General features: G+C 32.5%; 2 pseudogenes across 2 annotated transcripts; both read right to left on the bottom strand.

Moving 5' to 3' along the window:
* Positions 1–5,561: 5,561 nt before the first annotated feature.
* On the bottom strand, positions 5,562–10,572 carry LOC143205919 (eukaryotic translation elongation factor 2-like; annotated as a pseudogene). The gene is made up of 8 exons (XR_013007990.1): positions 10,472–10,572; positions 10,024–10,211; positions 9,443–9,843; positions 9,166–9,381; positions 8,085–8,299; positions 7,644–7,895; positions 7,151–7,322; positions 5,562–6,202 (listed from the first exon to the last, which is right to left on the bottom strand). The product of XR_013007990.1 is annotated as a eukaryotic translation elongation factor 2-like (transcript).
* A 442-nt stretch (positions 10,573–11,014) lies between these two features.
* On the bottom strand, positions 11,015–12,677 carry LOC143205953 (eukaryotic translation elongation factor 2-like; annotated as a pseudogene). Its single transcript, XR_013008014.1, has 6 exons — positions 12,645–12,677; positions 12,562–12,590; positions 12,467–12,511; positions 11,948–12,162; positions 11,347–11,758; positions 11,015–11,285 (listed from the first exon to the last, which is right to left on the bottom strand). The product of XR_013008014.1 is annotated as a eukaryotic translation elongation factor 2-like (transcript).
* Between the last annotated feature and the right edge of the window lie 2,115 nt (positions 12,678–14,792).

The raw sequence follows: 14,792 nt of genomic DNA, 5'->3' as shown, positions 1-14,792 counted from the left end.
CAACCATCGCTACAGTCATAACTTTTGCCCCCATAGAACAGTACCCAGTTGTGTGTTAACTCAAGTTCGAGAATCAATAGAATCGCCGGGCCCTCGTGCCCAATAACGGCTGCCCGATCAGCGGGTGCCATATCCCCAAATCTAATGCAGTAGCAGTAGTGATCCACAGGGGTCAACTGTGAGGCGGTTTCGGTTTAGTGTATTGGTAAGCCCAGAGGCAGTCCCACATAACCCGGTCCAACTTGTCACTCCAGGGCAAGTCTCCGCGACCAGGTATGCGTCATGCATTCCACCGCCTGGTTTTTAGGCCAGAACAAAAAAAAACCTTATATTTTTGGAGTAATATTTCAATTAACCACCGATCACAGATCATAAACAGTCAAAATCTCGAAGTACAAAGAAAAATATTATTAAACTATTTTTAAAATTATTTTAGTTATAGTCACACAGTAGTCGTTATATTGTAGGCAAATTTAGATTATTTGCCTTAATACATTTTAGTTCCATTTATTCATTTATGTTCTTTTTGCTGTTGGTTGCATTATGATGTGATATGAAATATGATAAAATAATCCAAATGAAATCGAAGCGCCCTAAAAGTTTAAAAGTTAGAAAGCGGAAAAATGAGGAAAACGAGACTCAAATTTTAATACAAATCCTAGTACTATGCAAAACTATATTTATTTATATTGCTTAAAACTATATTATATTGCGATATTTTAGTATTTGCAAAATCTAATTAACAGAAAAAATTATTCAGTATGTTTGTGAATTAGGTTAACGTATTGCAGACTTAAGACTTACTGCAAAATTTTAATATGCAGCTAGCCGCAAATCTGTAAATCCTCCACTAAACTATTTTCCCTATATGTAAATAATAATTTAAAATATCGACAACGTAGCAGTCGATTTGCCGTCATTTTGCCCTCGAATGACAGATTTTAAGTGGTGTTTCTATCCTCTAGTAGATGTTTCTGCACCACAGTCATCATTATAATGAAATGCTATGTCTTGTTATCACACAACAGAGTAGGAATAGGGATTTTATGGAGATTTCTTTTGTTGTATAGTAGAACAATTAGTATTATTTGGTTTAAAATTTTTTAACCAACAACTAATTTCAGCATGGGCCTTTTTGCAATGATTGAGTACAAACGGATGACTTCTTTCTGGATTTAAATTAACTATTCGTATATTCCCAGAATTTTTTATTTCTATGCAGAGTAAAAAGATATAGTCCGTATTCAATGTTACTTAATACAGTGCGTCAAAGTAGATCGTTGTGGTAAATGAATCAAGTGAAATTCTCCATAATCACTGAGAGATGGGCTATAACAAAATATAGATCGGTATTGTTAACCAATTACATAGAGGGCACCTGATGACTCATTCGCTAATCGAGACAGACGTGGTATCGGGACCGAGCGATGGGAATGCTGAGATGGACACTTTTTGGCTACAAAGGCCGACGCCTTGACCAGAAATCATATAGTTTCTTAGAGTCTCTCGAAGAGTTTTTTGCTGACGTAGTTGATATACGATTGTTATTGTAATCACCGTTGCAACACCTAGTATATTATCAAGATAGTGACCATTATAATATTTGAATTTGTATTTTGATTATTTGTATTTTATTTACCAAGAAATAAAAGTATTTCATACAGGACATTGACGCCAATTCAGAGAGTTGTTGCATTATAGACAAGTTAACTCGGAAATTATTTGTTAGTAAACCCAAGAATAAGGTCTGCTACATATTTTTCCTGTACTATTATATATAGCTTAACATTCAAATAGTAACTATGTACTGTATAGTATGTACCGGACTTTGACAGATTGACTTGCCTTAACAATTATAATGTTATCACTTACCCCTAATTTTTAGTTTAGATTAATTGCATATCCAAACCATTCTAGCTTGTGCATTAGAAGCACCAGATGAAGAATTTTACCACGCCATACAGCATTTTTACGCTAATTCAGTTATTTCCAGCTTCTGTTCTGATAAGACGAAAAGCAAAGTTTCTACACAGTCTGATTTTACCATTTTTGAAGGGGATAATCCATCGGCTATTTTATCACTGTCACCACTTATTTTAATAAAGAAATTTTTATTTAACTCACTGTTATAACCTCAGCACAGATGTTCTAGTCTTTAAAATGTTCATTATATTCTAACCTTATTTGTTTAAATAAGAGGCATTTATTCGACAAAAATACTACCTTATTGGTCCGACAGGTAAGACAAGGCAATGCGTTTCGATCAACGAACTAACGGAGACTGTTCTGGAACCATTCGGTGGTGCGGCACGGGAACATATCGACAACGTGCAGTCGACTTAATATCATTTTGATCTTGAATGGAAGATGTTGAATGTATTCCTTGTTGTATTCCTTTCACTTTCAAGGTCAACTTTTAAAAAAAGTATATGGATATAAGGGATGAATAAAATATAAATATTTTTTAACAGCTACTGCTACTGGAAAATACTTCGATATTTCACAAAAAATATGTAGATTTTTTAATAAAAAATAAAAATATTGATATATAGGCCGATGTTTTGTAAATACTGTAAAAAGTATATTAATAAGTATATTAGTATATAAAATTAAATATCCGTTTTCAAAGTATATTAATCGTTATGTTTCGATTATGTTTTACATTTTAGAAATGTTTTTTTTTCTAAGATCATGTTAGAAATAAAGTCAGTATTTTAAATTGCGATTTAACATACACACAGGGCAGGCCCAAAAAAATATCGATATTATTTAAAGATTGTAAAATGTGCATTAAAGTATCGAATTTTTTAATAAATATTTTATTTTAATTAGTGTAGAGAAGCTAATCTTTTAAGGTTAAGTACCAAATTTAATAGTTTATTAAAAATGATTAAAAGGTTTTATAATATTTATGGAATAATTTATGTAACTATCGATACATCGGAAGTTACAATCGATTTTCTTTCATCATCTCTAGTTTATTCTTTGATCTTCCATATATGTAATCAATAAGAAAACATAAAATATTTTGACAAAAGAATTTGATAAACAATGTTTGCTACCTTGAAATATTTCAAAGTTTAAGTGCATTTATTCACGTATAAACGTTTATAATTTAACTATTAACAATTTATATTAGTGTATATTTAAAATATCTTAAAAACATATAATACAGAAATTTAAACAATGGAGATATTAAGAGAGTAATGTATGACCTAAGAATTTAAAGATAATACTTAACCGATATTTTACAGTCCCAATGAAAAAGTTATTTGTCCTTACAATAACTCACATCACATAAGAGTATCAAGGATGGAATTAGATTTGAAGAAATGCAAAGCTGCTAACAGCGGGAATATTGTACTAGTCCTTTGTGATTATAATACATGTCACCGTGTACCACCAGAAGAATTAAATGTAAGGTGTATTATTTATTAAAGAAAACCGATACAGTACTTTTTTTATACTAGTTACACCATAGTATGTGCCCGGATAAAAAGTGTATAGAATTGCAGCTAATAAAAGAAGGCAGTGAAGTTGAAAAGGTGGTAACACCTCTAGAACCTATTAAGCTTGTACCAGTTGATGATAGTTGGGATAACGTAATTTATGATTTTAGAAAATCCTAATAATCTATAAATATTATAATTTTTTTGTATTTTTAGAGTGAGGGCCCAACTTATAATGCAGAGCAATATTGTCTCGAACATCAAGTATTGAGACGTTTAGACACAGAGTCTGCTTCAAAGAGACGGAATTTTCGGAATTCTGAAAGACAAAGAATAGGACAACTTACAGACACTGCCGTATCCAATAAATCCAAATTGAATAGTTGTCAGGATCGTCAAAATGTAATATGAATTTTTGAGTTTTTCTTCAAAATTTGACTTGCTTTGATTGGTTTCTTTTTAGGCAAACGTACCACAAACACCAGTGGTTTCATCACAAACAAAGACAAAACACCTGACGCAATAAGTGATGTAATAACGAAAAATTGGAAAAGTCCAAAAGCTATATTATCCAAACCAAATAAATTATGTTCTATTTTAAAATTTTATTATAAGTGTGCGATATGAAGTGTTTATGTGATTTATTGAAAATTCATTGTTTTATGTTATAAAAATGTGCTTAATGTATGTTTATTAACTATATATTATTTAATTATACAGTTGAAAAATATTTTTAGAGATAAATAGTCTATTCCTTGTAAAACTTATTCCGTATTTTATTTTTTTATTGTTAACATATTCATTAATTTTTTTATTTTATTACCTCGATTATCTATCATTTGGTGTTTTGATATGCCAATAAGTAGAAGCCTTGTTGAGTATCAAGGTCTGCTTGCATAGGATTAAAAATTAAATGCCTAAAAATTAGATAAATGTGTGTTATATTTTTTATGCGCCAAAAGTGATAAGCTATAAAATACATAGTAAGATATTAGACACTAAATGTATTCAAATTATTTTTTATCTTTCCGCTCAAAGTAATTTTATCAAAGAGGTTGGACAGTAGGAGGTAACAAGTGTTCGATAGTTTTACACAATGAAAATATATATTCTATTCTGAGATCGTGTTAGACAAAAATCATTAATTTAAGATGCGATTCAGAACACAAATACATAGAGCAACTGGAAAGAACATCGATATCTAATACAAATATATAGTTATATTTAGGAAAGTAAAGAGGGCTTGCAAAAGGGGCATACCTATGTGGGGTACTCCAACGATAAGAACAACCAATGCACGTGACAACAAATTAGCTGATGATATGAAGGGTAGCAAAAACTGGGGGCCATCACGAGCGACGTTGCTATGAACGTTTACTGCCAGGCTGCCAGCACAGGAGTAGCCAACCAATCGGTAGTCACCACAACAAAAAAAAAGAAAACAGAAAAAGAGTCATTGAATATACCAGACCATTAAGAGAATTTAAAATGGTGTCTGGCAGCCAGACCTCACCGAAGGAATAAACTGCAGGTCACCCCAAAAAATAAAAAAATTGACTTCACAGAAGTTATAAAATACACAGTATGGAAAGTATAAAATGGAACTATAAAGAAAAAATCATCAACAAGGTAAGAAATTTTAAAAGATCAAGTAGTTAAGAGTATGTCTCCATTATAGAAAAACCAGAATAACAACCACCATATTCCAAAAGCAGGTCGGAGTGAAGTTTTGCGAGGTCAGGGTGGCCGAATTTTAGACACAAATAATTGATTAGAGACGCCTATATGGTAAATGCGCTTTTAAGCACGATTGCATAAATAAATGTTTTGCTGCCTTGAAATATAAATATGTAAAACGCTACGGAGCAAGATCGAGTTATAGCCTCACGGGCAGGATGAAGATTCCGGCATCTTAATTAATTCTGTGATGTGGCCATAACCGACTTATTCATAAAGTATAAATACAGAGCGGCTCAGCTGAATTCAGTATTTTAATTGCCCAATTACCTTCACCAAATCGGTTCTAAAAAATATTATAATGGATGCACATCGTCAGGAAAGTAATTTTAAAACTTTGTGTCATTTTTTATGGTCAAGCATTAAAACAAGTCATTTTTCCAAAAAAATTTATTAATTAATTATAAAATCTATGACAAGAAATATAATAGTTTATTGATGAATTAACGTTTGAAATTTAAATACTAAAAACGTTGATAACATTAATTGAATTTTACGATTCATATGAATGCTATAAAAAGACAACTTAATAAACCTAATGGACTCATTCTTCTACCCACGCCCACCGCACCTCTATCGGGTGGACCTTAAAATTGGACAAAACTGTCCTCTCAAGTTCACCGAACAGCGAGTGATTCTTATAGCTGTATTTTACGCCTTATTCCAGACCAGGCTCTAGCATACATGTATACCCAAATATATATTAAATTGCTCATCCTTTTTAAATGCTACAGTTCGTCGGATTGCAGCCTTCAACCAAAGTACTGTCAACCCCTACTGTCCAATTCCCCAATTCTCCTATAATTCGCTTTCTCCAGCAAGTTTGGACTCCCTCAAGTTGTTATATTTGGGATTTAAAAAGCAGATGCAGTCTGCCGTCTACTCTCTGATGAGAACGTGGATCACGCCCTTTTTATTTGTACTATAGAAAAAAATGGATTGTCATTAACGACGCGTTTACATTTTCTCCAAGTATTGACTGAGATCTGGAAAACTTTCTTTATTTTATATGTATCCTGAAAAACAACAAAATAAAATATTAGATATGTTAAAAAAGAATTTCGTATATTAGTACAGTACTAGCTTTTATAATAAATAAATAATCTGATAAATAATTATGTTTCCAGAAAAATTATAATATTAAAACGGAAAATTCAATAATAAAACAGTTCGGTCAAATATTAGATATATAACTTATGGTATGGTTTTTGGTATATTTTTTAAACATATTAAACTTGAAGAAATATCTCCAAAAATTAAATTATAAATGCGAAACATTATAAATCATATTTTTCAACAAGCATGTTGACACATTGTGAAAACCAGCCAATTAAATCTATAGCAGAAATCAGGTAATTTTGGATATCTTTTAATAAAACATTTGTTAATATAATAATTTTGTTAACGATTGTTAATGTTTTATTAGTTCCCCTATTCCAAATGGCCAAAAAGTAAGAATTCTTTAGATTCGAAAGTAATATACCATTAATATAACATATCTTGCGAATGTTACACATATAGTTGGACATATAATAATTGGGTGGATGCGCCTATATACTAAATCGGCTTATATATTGTTGAATAATTAAATGTTAAGAGTAGTTGCTTTGTATATAAAATCGTAAAAACGCTACGGCGCATGCTCGTGATAAAACCACCCGGATAAGATGAAGATCCCTCACTCTTGATTCATTTCTGTGTTGTGGCTTTAATCGAGATGTTTGTAAAGTATAAATATGCATGGACTAAGTTGTATCCAGTACTTTAATTACTCAAATACCTACAACAAGTCGATTCTAGAGAATCATCTGAGAATGGATAGAAGTTCTAAATCAACCGGGATATAATTATGTAAACAATTCAAAATTGCTACTTATACAACGCTGTATCATCTGGTGCCGCTTTCTGTGATATGGAACGTATTTCTAAGATGGAGTGAAAATATAATTGTATAAAAGATTTACCTGAATTTCACACTGACAAACAAGTTCAATGAGTTTGGGCTGGACGTCTGCCCAGACTATTGAATTTCTAATAACATATTGACTAATAGGCAAGCATAAAGACAACATACGACGGGTTGTAGGAATGATCTAACCGCCACCACGATGGATTGCTTTGTTGCCCATTGGAATCCTGTAAATAGAATTAAGAATAAAACTCACTCCATTAAATATGATTTAAAAAATAAATTAAGAGGGCGTTGCCATTTTTTTTGCTTATTAATTGGTATGATCTATAAACCAAAAGCCAGTGGAAGATTCATCTAGACAAAAACAGGAACATAATTAGTAACGTTGTTCTTAGTGTACTAGATACCAGACAGCACATTTGTTTCAAAATTTTCAGACGCCTGCAACTTTTCGTTCAAAACTCTATATAGTGCGTGTTTTATTTGTTCCAGAGTACGGAAGAAGTATTTTAAAATTAAACCAAAAGAACTGTACACTAACTCACCTAATATATATCATTCTCTAATTATATATATAACGACCATACGATCCATCATGAGGATGGCCCCCTGAATTGTCTTCTCGAATCTTCTTTCTTGAAGCCACATATTTAGGTCTTGGGATAGGGGCCTTCACGCCGTTGGCTACTTTACCGGAAAAAACAGGACCAAAAATCGTAGAAATAACCTTTATGAGAAGTGGGCAACATTTAAGACACATATCATCATAGGACCGTTAGGATTACAATTTTTAATACCTAAAAACAAAAACAAGCAAGTATAGTCATTTGCAAATATTAAGAAATTAATAAAAAATTGGTAATTGTTGTTTAGTTTATACCAATCATTCACAGTGAATCAGTCTAGAGTTTTAAACTACACATCATCAAGTACAAATTAATACCAAAATTTAACGCGTTTTAAAAATCCATGCAGGTGACACATACCAGGAGCGGCTTCACCATCATGTGGACCTTCGTATAACATTTCCATTCTGTATTTCAGAGCAGTTACTGGGGATGCTAAGTGAACGGCAATCATCTGAAGCAAAGTCCCACCAAGAGGTAACAATGTCCGACTAAATTGTTTTCCATCCTTATCCTTGTCTTCATATTTCAAGTTAATGCGCAGTGTGGAGAGAAGGGCTTCATATTGTTCTTTCCTAAAATAAAAATTTTAATTACACCGAAGAACTACAAATATATAATGCATTCTCGATATAACAGCTTGTCACCATAAGATATAAAGATAGAGGTAACATGAAAGCGTTTAATACCTAGGCCTATAATTTTCTTCCAATGCACTGCCAAGAATATATTTATTTCCTAATAACTTCATAAAAGTTATTTGGAAACTATATAGTAGCCTAATTGTGATGGAAGAATTATTTTTTTTTAATAATAAAACACATGTTTACTTGCAGTTCATAATCAAGTCAAAAATTTTGTAGATGGGATTCAAAATGTACATGTAAAACGATCTTTTGTTACCAATATCCTATTTTTGGGTTGAAATATTCCTAACCCCATAGATTGTTAAACGTCAGAAAATTTGGTAAAGTTATTCAGCACCTAACAGCAATTTCAAATAGGTATGGTCCATCTTGTTCATGAACAAGTTTGGCTTAATACGTTCGTCGATAGCCTGACGTAACATAGTTTCCGTTTGTACACACACCTGAAATAATTCATTATTACAAAATTGTTTCTAACTTTATTAATAATTTATAGCGAATTAGCAGCATCAGTAGCACCAATCATTAACCAATGTCGGCCTGGGGCGGTTGGAGATGACATCACGATTAATTAAAATATAGCAAAGACACTACAATGTTTCCTACTTTAATTCGGAAGTTCTTGATAAATTGTCTTTACCACAGAAATATATTTAGATATGCGTTCTTGCATCTGTATTGAATTGCATTATGCATGTTTCTTTAGTAAAATTAATACAAAGTGAAGTAACACCAAAAATACATGCATAATTATTTAATTTATTATACAAATAATTATTTAGGAATTTACTTACCCCTAATACTATCTACTAGAACAAGAGCACCATCAGTTACACGAAGGGCACTATTGGGCCGGATTAAGTAACTTGAATTCACGCATGATCGATCCTCCTCCAAGGCCTTCAGAGAGATTTCTAAGTGGAACTCTCTGGCACCGGCAATGATGTTTTCCCTAGATTCTTCCATGACACATTGTACCATAAGGTCAGACTTAGCCATTCGTTTCAAACCTGAAGTCAAATAACACAGACTTTAGTGATGATCACATAATAAAAGCGAACATTTGCGTACCTTCTAAAAGTTTTAGTGAATCGGCCGGATTCTTGGGTTCCACAGCTACACGTACTACGATGACATTCAAGTTGCGTATGTTTGTGAATGTGGGGATGGGATCGGGCTTAACCAAAAATTGATCCACTCCGAACAGCCTGTAAATATTTCCAGATGGGACATCTTCAATAGCTTCTACATAACGACCCATCATGGGGATGGCTCCTTGAATTGTCTTTTCGTTTAAATCTTCTTTCTTGATGCCACATATTTAGGTCTTGGGATAGGGGCCTTCACGCCGTTGGCTACTTTACCGGAAAAAGACAGAAAAAAAAAGGTGTGGAAACGACCTTTATGAGAAGTGTCTACCATTTTGGACACATACATCGTTAGAGGACCGTTAGGGTCACAGTTCGTAATACCTTAAAACAAAAAAATGTATAGTAATTTGCATATACTAAAAAAATAATAAAAAATTGGTAATTGTTGTTCAGTTTATACCAATCATTCACAGTGAATAACCATAGAGTTGTAAACTACATATCGCCATGTACAAATAAATACAAAAATTTCAAGCCTTTTAAAAATCCATACATGTTTACCTTCGTATAACATTTCGATTCTGTATTTCTGAGCAGTTACAGGGGATGGCCCGTGAACGGTAATCATCTGAAGCAAAGTCTCACCAACAGGTAACCATGTCCGCCTAAATTGTTTTCCATCTTTATCCTCGTCTTCATATTTCAAGTTAGTGCGCAGTGTGGAGAGAAGGGCTTCATATTCTTCTTTCCTAAAATAAATATTTTAGTTACACCCAAAAACTACAAATATATAATGCATTCTCAATATAATAGCATGTCACCATAGGATATAAAGATAGAGGTAACGTGAAAGCATTTAATACCTAGGCATATAATTTTCTTACAACACACTGCCAACAATATGTTTATTTCCTAATAACTTCATAAAAATCATTTTGTAAACTATATAGTGGCCTAATTGTACTGGAAGAATTAATTTTTTTTAATAATAAAACACATGTTTATTTGCCGTTCATAATCAAGTCAAAAATTTTGTATATGGGATTCAAGAAGTACATGCAAAACCATCTTTTGCTATCATTATCCTGTTTTTGGGTTGAAATATTCCTAACGCTATAGATTGTTAAACGTCAGAAAATTTGGTAAAGTTATTCAGCATCCAACTGCAATTTCAAATGGGTACTGTTCATGAACAAGATTAGCTTAATACGTTCGTCGATAGTCTGACGTAACATAGTTTCCATTTGTACACACCCCTGCAAATAATTCATTATTACAAAATTGTTTCTAACTTTATTCATAATTTATAGCGAATTAGCAGCATCAGTAGCACCAATCATTAACCAATGTCGGCCTGGGGCGGTTGGAGATGACATCGCGATTAATTAAAAGATTGAAAAGATACTACAAAATTCTTTTTTCGATGTTTCCTACTTTAATTAGGAAATTCTTAATAAGTTGTCTTTACTACAGCAATATATTTATATATGCATTATTTAAAATTTTAATTTTTGTTTAGTAAAATTAGTACAAAGTGAAGTAACACCAAAAATACTTCCATAATTATTTAATTTATTATACAAATAATTATTTAGAAATGTACTTATCTGTAATACAATCTACTACAACAAGAGCATAATCAGTTACACGAAGGGCACTATTGGGCCGGATTAAGTAACTTGAATTCACGCATGATCGATCCTCCTCCAAGGCCTTCAGAGAGATTTCTAAGTGGAGCTCTCTGTCACCGGCAATGATGTTTTCGCTAGATTCTTCAATGACACATTGTACCATAAGATCAGACCTAGCCAGACGTTTCAAACCTTAAGACAAATGACACAAACCTTAGTAATAATAATACAATAAAAGCGAACATTTGCGTACCTTCTACAGGTTTTGGTGAATCGGCCGGATTCTTGGGTTCCACAGCTACACGTACTACGAGAGTTACGCCGAATTTCATGAAATTCAAGATCTGCATGTTTGTGAATGTGGTGATGGTATCAGGCTTAACCAAAAATTGATCCACACCGAACAAAGTACAGATATTTCCAGATGGAACATCTTCCATTGCTTCTAGATAACGACCAATCATGAGGATGGCTCCCTGAATTGTCTTCTCGTGTAAATCCTCTTTGTTGAGGCCATATAGTTAGGTCCCAGGATAGGGGCCTTCATACAGGTGGCTACTTTACCGGAAAAAACAGGACCAAAATCGTAGAAAATACCTTTATTAGAAGTGAGTACCATTTTAGACACATCATCATAGGACTGTTAGGATCACTGTTCTTAATACCTAAAAACAAAAAACAAAATATAGTCATTTGCAAATATTAAAAAAATAATAATAATAATTGGTAATTGTTGTTTAGTTTATACCAATCATTCACAGTGAGTCAGCCTAGAGTTGTAAACTACACATCATCATGTACAAATAAATACTAAAATTTAACACGTTTAAAAAATCCATATAGGTGACACATACCAAGAGCGGCTTCATGATCATGTGGACCTTCGTATAACATTTCCAATCTGTATTTCAGAGCAGTTACTGAGTATGGTAAGTGAACGGCAATCATCTGAAGCAAAGTCTCACCAACAGGTAACCATGTCCGCCTAAATTGTTTTCCATCCTTATCCTTGTCTTCATATTTCAAGTTAGTTGGCAGTGAGAAGAGAAGGGCTTCATATAATTCTTTCCTAAAATAAATATTTTAGTTACACCCAAGAACTCCAAATATATAATGCATTCTCGATATAATATTAATACGTTCGTCGATAGCCTGACGTAACATAATTTCCGTTTGTACACACACCTGAAATAATTCATTATTACAAAATTGTTTCTAACTTTATCCATAATTTATAGCGAATTAGCAGCATCAGTAGCACCAATCATTAACCAATGTCGGCCTGGGGCGGTAGGAGATGACATCACGATTAATTAAAAGATTGTAAAGACGACTTAGTGATAATCACACTATAAAAGCGAACATTTGCGTACCTTCTACAGGTTTTTCTGAATCGGTCGGATTCTTCTGTTCTACAGCTACACGTATTACGGAAGATAAGCTAAACTTCTTGACATTCAAGTTCTACTTGTTTGTGTATGTGGCGATGGCATCGGGCTTAACCAAAAATTGATCCAGACCGAACAAAGTGCAAATATTTCCAGATGGGACATATTCCATGGCCTCTATATAACGACCAATCATGAGGATGGCTCCCTGAATTGTCTTCTCGTGTAAATCCTCTTTGTTGAGGCCATATAGTTAGGTCCCAGGATAGGGGCCTTCATGTCGGTGGCTACTTTACCGGAAAAAACAGGACCAAAATCGTAGAAAATACCTTTATTAGAAGTGAGTACCATTTTAGACACATCATCATAGGAATCAGCCTAGAGTTGTAAATTACAAATCGTCACGTACAAATAAATACCAAAATTTAACGCGTTTTAAAAACCATATAGGTGACACATACCAAGAGCGGCTTCATCATCATGTGGACTTTCGTATAACATTTCCATTCTGTATTTCAAAGCAGTTACTGGGGATGGTAAGTGAACGGCAATCATCTGAAGCAAAGGCCCACAAGCAGGTAACCATGTCCAACTAAATTGTTTTCCATCCTTATCCTTGTCTTCATATTTCAAGTTAATGCGCAGTGTAGAGAGAATATTCTTCTTTCCTAAAATAAAAATTTTAGTTACACCCAAGAGCTAAAAATATATAATGCATTCTGGATATAACAGCTTGTCACCATAGGATATAAAGATAGAGGTAACATGAAAGAGTTTAATACCTAGGCTAATAATTTTCTTCCAATGCACTGCCAACAATATATTTATTTCCTAATGACTTCATAAAAGTTATTTTGTAAACTGTATAGTGGCCTAATTGTGCTGGAAGAATTTTTTTTAAATAATAAAACAGATGTTTACTTGCAGTTCATAATCAAGTCAAAAATTTTGTAGATGGATTCAAGATGTACATATAAAACGATATTTTGTGATTATTGTTCTGTTTTTGGGTTGAAATATTCCTAAGCCCATAGATTGTTAATGGTCAGAAAGTTTGGTAAAGTTATTCAGCATCCAACTGCAATTTCAAATGGGTACGGTCCATCTTGTTCATGAACAAGATTGGCTTAATACGTTCGTCGATAGCCTGACGTCACATAGTTTCCGGTTGTACACACACCTGCAAATAATTCATTATTACAAAATTGTTTCTAACTTAATTCATAATTTATAGCGAATTAGCAGCATCAGTAGCACCAATCATTAACCGATGATGGCCTGGGGCCGTTGGATATGACAACACGATTAATTAAAAGATTGTAAAGACACTACAATGTTTCCTACTGTAATTCGGAAGTTCTTAATAAATTGTCTTTACCACAGATATATATTTAGATATGCGTTATTGCATTTGCATTGAATTGCATTATGCATGTTCTTTAGTAAAATTAATACAAAGTGAAGTAACACCAAAAATACATACATAATTATTTAATTTATTATACAAATAATTATTTAGGAATTTACTTATCCGAAACACAATCTACTACAAGAGCACCATCAGTTATACGAAGGGCAGTAGGTACTTCAGAACGGAAATCTATGTGCCCAGAGGAACCAATCAAATTAATCAAGAAAACTTTCTATTCTTTTTCGCGTTAATCAATATTATTTATGAAAAAAGTTAGTATTTTTGTTATAACAAATACCCAGTTTTATTTTAAAGAGATAAAGCTTCAGAATCACTAATCAAAATTATCACATAAGTTCAGTGGTTTGTAAATTTCGTCGTTCAATATTTCAAAAGACTACATATTCTTAATATGCTTATAAATCTGTCTTGTTAATTTTTTCCGGTGTCTGTAAAATGTATTTCTCTAACTTCGGCACCAGCAATAATATCAGTTTTTGCTACTAAGGAGTCTGTTAAAAATGATTTTCCGTTATCTACGTGAGCTATGACGGATATATTACGGATGTTTCGTTTTTTGACTATCATGGCACAAATTTCATCTGCTGTAAAATTCACCTATATCAAAAATAAATGTCAAGAATTCGTAATATTTAAAAACATAAAACAAATTTCTGTAATAACAGAAGAGAGCTCATACTATTGTTTGTATATTAAAATAAAGTTCAACCGTCTGGTGTATTTTATGCTATTGATTTAAAATGAAATTTTCTTGTAGTTATTAAACTAAGTGTCAATCCCATGTATATTCTTACTATATTTGAAATAACTGGAGTAATAAAAATAATATATTTCTCAATTTTATAATAGAAATCTATTCAAAATAATTTATTGTTAACT

The sequence above is a fragment of the Rhynchophorus ferrugineus genome, unplaced genomic scaffold (assembly GCF_030347505.1).
Source record: "Rhynchophorus ferrugineus isolate W39M unplaced genomic scaffold, kcgeb_rfMv2 rfM102, whole genome shotgun sequence".
NCBI classification, from domain to species: Eukaryota; Metazoa; Arthropoda; class Insecta; order Coleoptera; family Curculionidae; genus Rhynchophorus; species Rhynchophorus ferrugineus.
The sequence above is the reverse complement of the archived record's forward strand: the minus strand, read 5'-3'. Positions and strand labels throughout refer to the sequence as shown.